At 42.3% G+C, this 6,322-nt stretch overlaps 1 protein-coding gene across 1 annotated transcript in view; it reads left to right on the top strand.

The window, feature by feature from the left end:
- Positions 1-6,322, top strand: part of LOC131887848 (NGFI-A-binding protein homolog) — a 40,117-nt gene that overhangs the window by 11,127 nt on the left and 22,668 nt on the right. The gene's annotated exons all lie outside the window — the stretch shown is intronic.

Genomic DNA, 6,322 nt, shown 5'->3' with positions numbered 1-6,322 from the left:
CACTATTACTTACGAATAAATGATGTCTATCTACAATGAAAGATGATGCTTACAATTCAATCAGAAAGATACTTTGAATAAAGACTCCGGAAGTAGATATTCGAATGAATAAAGTGTTCAAAATACGTACGTGCCTACCAGCCAAATTTGAGTCAAGCTAAAAGACGACTGGCTTTTTATCGTGATTGCTCCAACCACGTTGGAGACACCAAGAGGCTTTTTTACCCCTTGTTCTTTGTCTCCTTTTCTACATTCTATGTACCTGACGAGTAGGTAACTAACTCATCCACGGTGCATGCATCATGGTGTGTCCAATGGAGCTCGATTCTCTCGATTTAGAAACCACATTTGCAACCTTAAATCGTGTGACTAAACACGTACGTACCTACGTAAATAGACCTACCGGTGAGTGTGGTGGTAATTTGAGAGATCCTATAATTTGTCGAGAAGAGCTAGAAAATAATACCGAAGTGGGGGCATGTTGTTGAAAGTGTGCAAGACAGTGTTTCCATGGTGGCATTACTGATTACGTCAAGCTAAGGATTGGGGACTCTTTTCAGATCAGATCTGAGGATTCCGTACCCCAACTTTATAGTAACCTGTAACCTAAAGACTCTATACTAAGCACAATTAATGTTTGCTTGCTATGGCTTGGTATTCATTTTTTTAAACTAGAAGCGATGAAACCTTCACTTGGAGATGCATAAACATGTAGTTTGGAGGTATACGGGTGAGGTAATGTTAGAATCTATGCATTGTAACTAATCAAACCCAACTTGCTCTCTGTGACAGGAGTTCTTGTTTCGTTGAAAACAGTTATCTAAAGATCAACCCATTTCAGTTCTTGGCCAGCTTTGGATTCTTTTGAAGGTCATATTTCAATAATTTAGCATGAAATTATCCCCCTCCTCCCCCCTCCCTCGTTCTCAAGGCTCGATTGGCATCATACTTGTAAGAGGCCAAATGTTGCCACATTTTGGCTTGATTGATGCTTTGTAAAGAAATTGTGATAGGACATTCTAAGCCGTTCATGCTTTCTTTCTTTGTCTTTCTCTTCGACTAAATTCGACTAAATATTGTTTAAATGATCATTTTTAACAGAAAATTATGGTGCGTGGTAAACGAGGTTCCTGGGGTGTAGAACAACCATGTTATTGCTTAATGAAAAATGTGCTTTATCTTACTGTCCTCTTTTTCACAATCTGTTGGAAAAAATGAGGTCCAATTACATATTTGTTCAATTACCAAGCTGCGCGAGTTTGTGCTTCTTAGATCATGAAGGATCATTTTTTTTCGAGCAGAACATAAACAAACAAAAATAGGGTATGCCCACTATCAGCTCGTACCAAATGAGTTTTTTAATGTCTCTCCCATTTTTCATGGATTTTTTTTCTTAAGCCATTGGGCTTGAATTCATTTTAAATCCAGATTTGACGGTGAGCTTGCAGATCTGAGCCCTTCACAGTTTACAAAGTCGGTATGAAGCCCTCATGTTCCGTATTAAAACATAACAAATCAAGAAGTACTTGATTAAGAACTCCGTTATCTTGTGTAGAAACCTCTTTGGCATTTCGGTTGTGATTAATATTTTTATCATTATCATTCTCGCCCAGGCCATTATTTTTTACAACCACCCTGATCATGGAATGGCGGAAAGGGCCCCTCCTGACCAGATTTAACCACTGAGTTAGCTAGCCATCCAACCAGCCAGCCAGCCAGCCCGTCCGTCAGTCCGTCAGTTAGTTGGTCAGCTACGCAGCAACAACAACAACTCTTATGTACCCTTATCCGTTCATCCATCCATCGGTCCCTAAAGCATTCATTTCAGGATGGGAATGCCTTCTTCGCCATTCCACAAAATTAGAAGAGTCGGCAAGGCTAAGGCAACGAATTTAGCATTATTTGGCAATGCCAGGCTTCATATCAACCAACAACCGCTAACTACACGTACAAGCCGACTTAAGCTGCAGAGCTACATAGCATGAGGCGAGGGGACGAGCAATGAACGGCAACGAACGGCAATGAATTCGACAAAGTCAGCTCAAATCCAAGAAAGCCCAGGATGTCGGATTTCATGCCAGGCATAATGTTGTTTCAGAATTGGTTCAAGTCATCTGTCCATTGATCTGGGTTGGAAAGAAAATCCGGAACATTGAACCCGTTGTCCTATAACGACATAATGTACGTACATGTGTGTTGCTTGTGCTAGGCATAAATACGCTGACGATCTGTCTCTTGAGGCATGAATCATTGAACAATTCCGTTCCAATTCTCAAGACTGAATAAGTAAGCCAAGTTCAAGGGATCTGTGCGACCTTTTACCAAACCGTTTTTGTGGCCATTTTGTAGCAAAAAAAGCCCGTGCGCCATTTCTGCCTTATTTTCATAAGCCAAGAAAGAGCAGAATACGGCGCTCGCGTCCTCACTCTCTCCAAATGCTCAAGCCCAACGTAAAGAACGTAAAGAGAGTAAAGTATGTTCAAACACTCCGCTGTATGTATGTACGTACTACATACGGAGAAACAGAGAGCGAGAGGCCAAAAAAACTGACCCATTTATTAGTGTAAGAACCTTTAGGATTCTCCGAACGCACAGGTTACACGGAATCAGAGATTGTTCACTACGATGCACTGCGCGAGATGAACATCTCATTCGATCTATCGCTTTTGATTCGATAAGTCCAACTCAAAGGTTTGAAATAGGCCACATCGATCTGCTGATCGGATAGGAATGACCCCAAAAGGTCTCATTGGATATCCAAGCATATGGATTTCCCTAACATGAATTGAAAGGGTCATTTCCTTAAATACAAATGCCGGCCAAAGTGCTGAAGTACGGCTTATACGGTGCAACAATTCAGTAATTGTGTCGCGAATGTCACAAATAACTTTTGAAAATAGATGGAAATGATTGAACGATTTAGATACCTTCTATTCGATTTTGGCGACGTCGAACTCTTGAGGATTTTTAGCATGGGCGCAAAATGGCAGGGATGTACATACATAGAAGCAGGGGTGGATTGACTGCATTGAATTTCGCCCTGTTGTTGGCGTTCGAGTGTTCTAGGTTTTAGATTGGCAGAATCCCCCCGGGATCCGTGTTGATGTCCATCCGCTGTGTTTGCCCTATTCTTGCCACAATAAAGATGTCGCCCCAGCTTTCGTTAGACAAAAGCTTATCGTAATATCCAAGAAAATACAATAATGAGTGATAACCGTGATGGTCAGATGACCTATATTGTACATTGAGTGAATGAATGGATGGTATACTGTACTACTGCTGAGCATGGCTGTTTTCTTGTTTGTCTTACATGATCAAAGTTGAACAAAATCCCTCTGAGTCCTAGGACGGAAAGTGAAAGAGCTAAATCGATTGATAACCTTTACTGAGTTCTATTACAATCGTTTTATTACATATTACCAACTTTAAGGAAAGTAAGAGGATATCAAGAGAAACTCAATGTCTGATAAATAATCCAACTGATTACAAACGATGAAGGTCAGTTCGAAAGTACTGGTAACACCTGTAAAGATCATAGTGGTGCCCTTTGGGTCCAGTATATGACCGGCCGTGAGCATTATCCTCGTGCACAAAATTTGAATGGGCAAGCAGAGGTGCAATCATGAATTAAGCATCGACGCTTTCTTTAGACCGCGTTTACGACATTCGGACACTCGGCCATTTGCCCATCTGACTTTGTGTTGCCTCTACTATTAACGTGCCTCCATTTGATGGCCGCCATTCATGCGAGTCTAGACTTTGACGGTTAACCCACCTACAAGTGAGTATCTAGTAACTGCTGTGTTGTACTAAAATCTACCGAGAACTTTGGAACTGTGGAAGAACTTTGTGACCTCCATTTTCTTCAATGATGGATAAACGCACTCGCCCCAACAAGGTACACCGTCAAAATGCATCGTCGAGCTCATAGACAATGCTTTCCGGTGTAATGGGTCTGTTTCCTGGGGCATTCTATTTAGTACATGGTTTTGCGTCAAAGATAGGTTTTGCAAAGAAATGGTGGCTACAGTTTGCATTTGGCCATTATGGTAAACAGTTGGCTGTTACTGGCTAAACAATGGGTCCATGTGGGTCTTTCTTCGGCTTATCTCGACATGATGCGCATCAGGTATGGTTTTGAGCTATTTATCCATCGAAAAAATGCCTGACCTGGACCTCACAGAATTGATCAAATGGAAAAGAAAGAATTTAAGGGCAATACGTTACTAATTCATTATTCAAAACTAATCTGCACATTTAGGAAACAGACTTGATTTATCAAATTTAGATGAATAAGCCAAGTGATCCTTCCATTACTCAACTTCTTGTCTTACCTCTTGATGTGTTCCATTACATCTGGTCATGAAGTCAACCCCTTCTCTTGGCCTACCGATACTTTAACCATAACCACAGAGTATTATGTACGCGTACTTAACCGTTGCTGAACGCCACCAAATTCGTTCTTACCCACTTTGGGATTCGAAGTGTCGGTCTGCATTATTGGCTCTGCATTCTCTACGTATTGCGGTTGAGGCGGGTTGAATATTTGTGCTCCGTTTGTTGGCTCACCAGTACTGAAATTACCTTTAGTTTGAGTCCATTGGAAGCATCACCACGCCACCACCTTCGCCTCAATGTCCAATTGTCCATCATCCATTGCGAAATGACCCGAGTCGAGGAGAAGCCTGCCTGACTGCCTAACTGACTGACTGACTGACTAGCTGTGGCATCTACAGTATTTTTTGTGCGGTTGTCTCGGTGCAAAACCCATTAAAATGTCTGAGTTTTCTGCACTTTCGAGTGGAACCCGGGTTCAAGTGAATTCTCTACATATATTGTCCATGTAGTTAGTACCTACTCTATAGACATTGATGATGGGATCTTGCTGGCCTTGGCTTCGTCTCCCAGCCATAACTAACCCTCAAGGACTGGACTGGTTTTGCGATTTTTGGCAAGCCACTTCGTCAGCTTCGTCGAAAAACAGAGAGAGACACACATGGACTCTTGATGTCCAGTTGATGGTACTTACGTGTATACAGAACCTGCTGGGCATATTCAACCGGTCGAGTTCCTGTGGAAAATTGGATCACGTCTACTAATATCATCCCATGGAAATAGTTTTCCGTTTTCAAAATCATGGCCAACCATTGGCCACCAACCACCCCCCTTGACCAGTTTATTTGATACCCCGAATGGAATGGACAATCATATGAACTTTGCCGAAGGCCATGACGGAGAGTTTCAATTACCTACATTATTGTTGCATCAGAGATAGCCAGGCCCATTGGAAGCCTTATAATGAAACGTCAGTATAATTTAGTGTCTCGACAAATATAAATCACTGTAGCCTCTCAGAGACAACCCATTGGCCCTGAAGGATGTCACAAATAAAACATCTTTGCCCTTGGATTGCGAGAGTCAATAGAATCAGCGGAGAATGGCCATGCCTTAAAAAGAGTCCACCTGTTCAGTTTTGTGCTTCGTCTGAACACGACGAGTATAACTTCCAGCGTAGTGTAGTATGTACAACATGTCCATCATGTACGAGTACTAGAGCGCTGGAAGTCATCATGCAAGTTCCTCCCTCCTTTCCTCCTTGTGTCTGGACGCTTTCCTCCATTTCGAGGTGTTTTTTGGTCCCTTTCACAAGTCTCGTCGCGCTTTATTCGACCATGAACAGAGCGAATCATGTAGGTAGGTACACGATGTCTTTTAGGGGGATGGCAGCTTCTGTCCATATTGTACACATACACACGTACGTACACAGCTACATGATTGGATACACATACACGCACCTGTTTTAAGGTTTTAAGGGATCTCTCAAATTCCCACCCCGGTCAAAAATAGATATGGCGCGACAACTCCGTAATTATTCCCTTCAATTTTTCATTGAATGGGCCTAAATGCCATGGAAGTATTTTCAAATCGATGTGAAAAAAGCATTGGACTATATAAACTCATAGTAATCGTCTATATGTGAGGAGACGTGGAGAAGGGGTTACGGAAATGTCTTAAAGAACGGTATGATGGTTGGTTTCGCCCAGGACGACGTCATCACTGGACTGAGACGGTAGGGTGGGGGAAACGTAACTTTTACCCCGATGAACCGAATGCATTTTCCTGGACACAAGTTGGACTTCAGTTAGCTCGGAAAGCGTTCGCCAATTTTGACCTCAATCGAACGTCTGCGTCGAAAGCAATGAGGTGCTGAAACTCAGTACGACTTGGGCAGAAAATGACTTGCTTAGGACCACCACCTTGGTATTATCTTACCAACGTGGTGCTAGCTCATTCAATTTGCGTCCTCCCTGATCCGAGTTTT

This window comes from Tigriopus californicus, chromosome 1 (assembly GCF_007210705.1).
Source record: "Tigriopus californicus strain San Diego chromosome 1, Tcal_SD_v2.1, whole genome shotgun sequence".
Lineage (NCBI taxonomy): Eukaryota > Metazoa > Arthropoda > Copepoda > Harpacticoida > Harpacticidae > Tigriopus > Tigriopus californicus.
The sequence above is the reverse complement of the archived record's forward strand: the minus strand, read 5'-3'. Positions and strand labels throughout refer to the sequence as shown.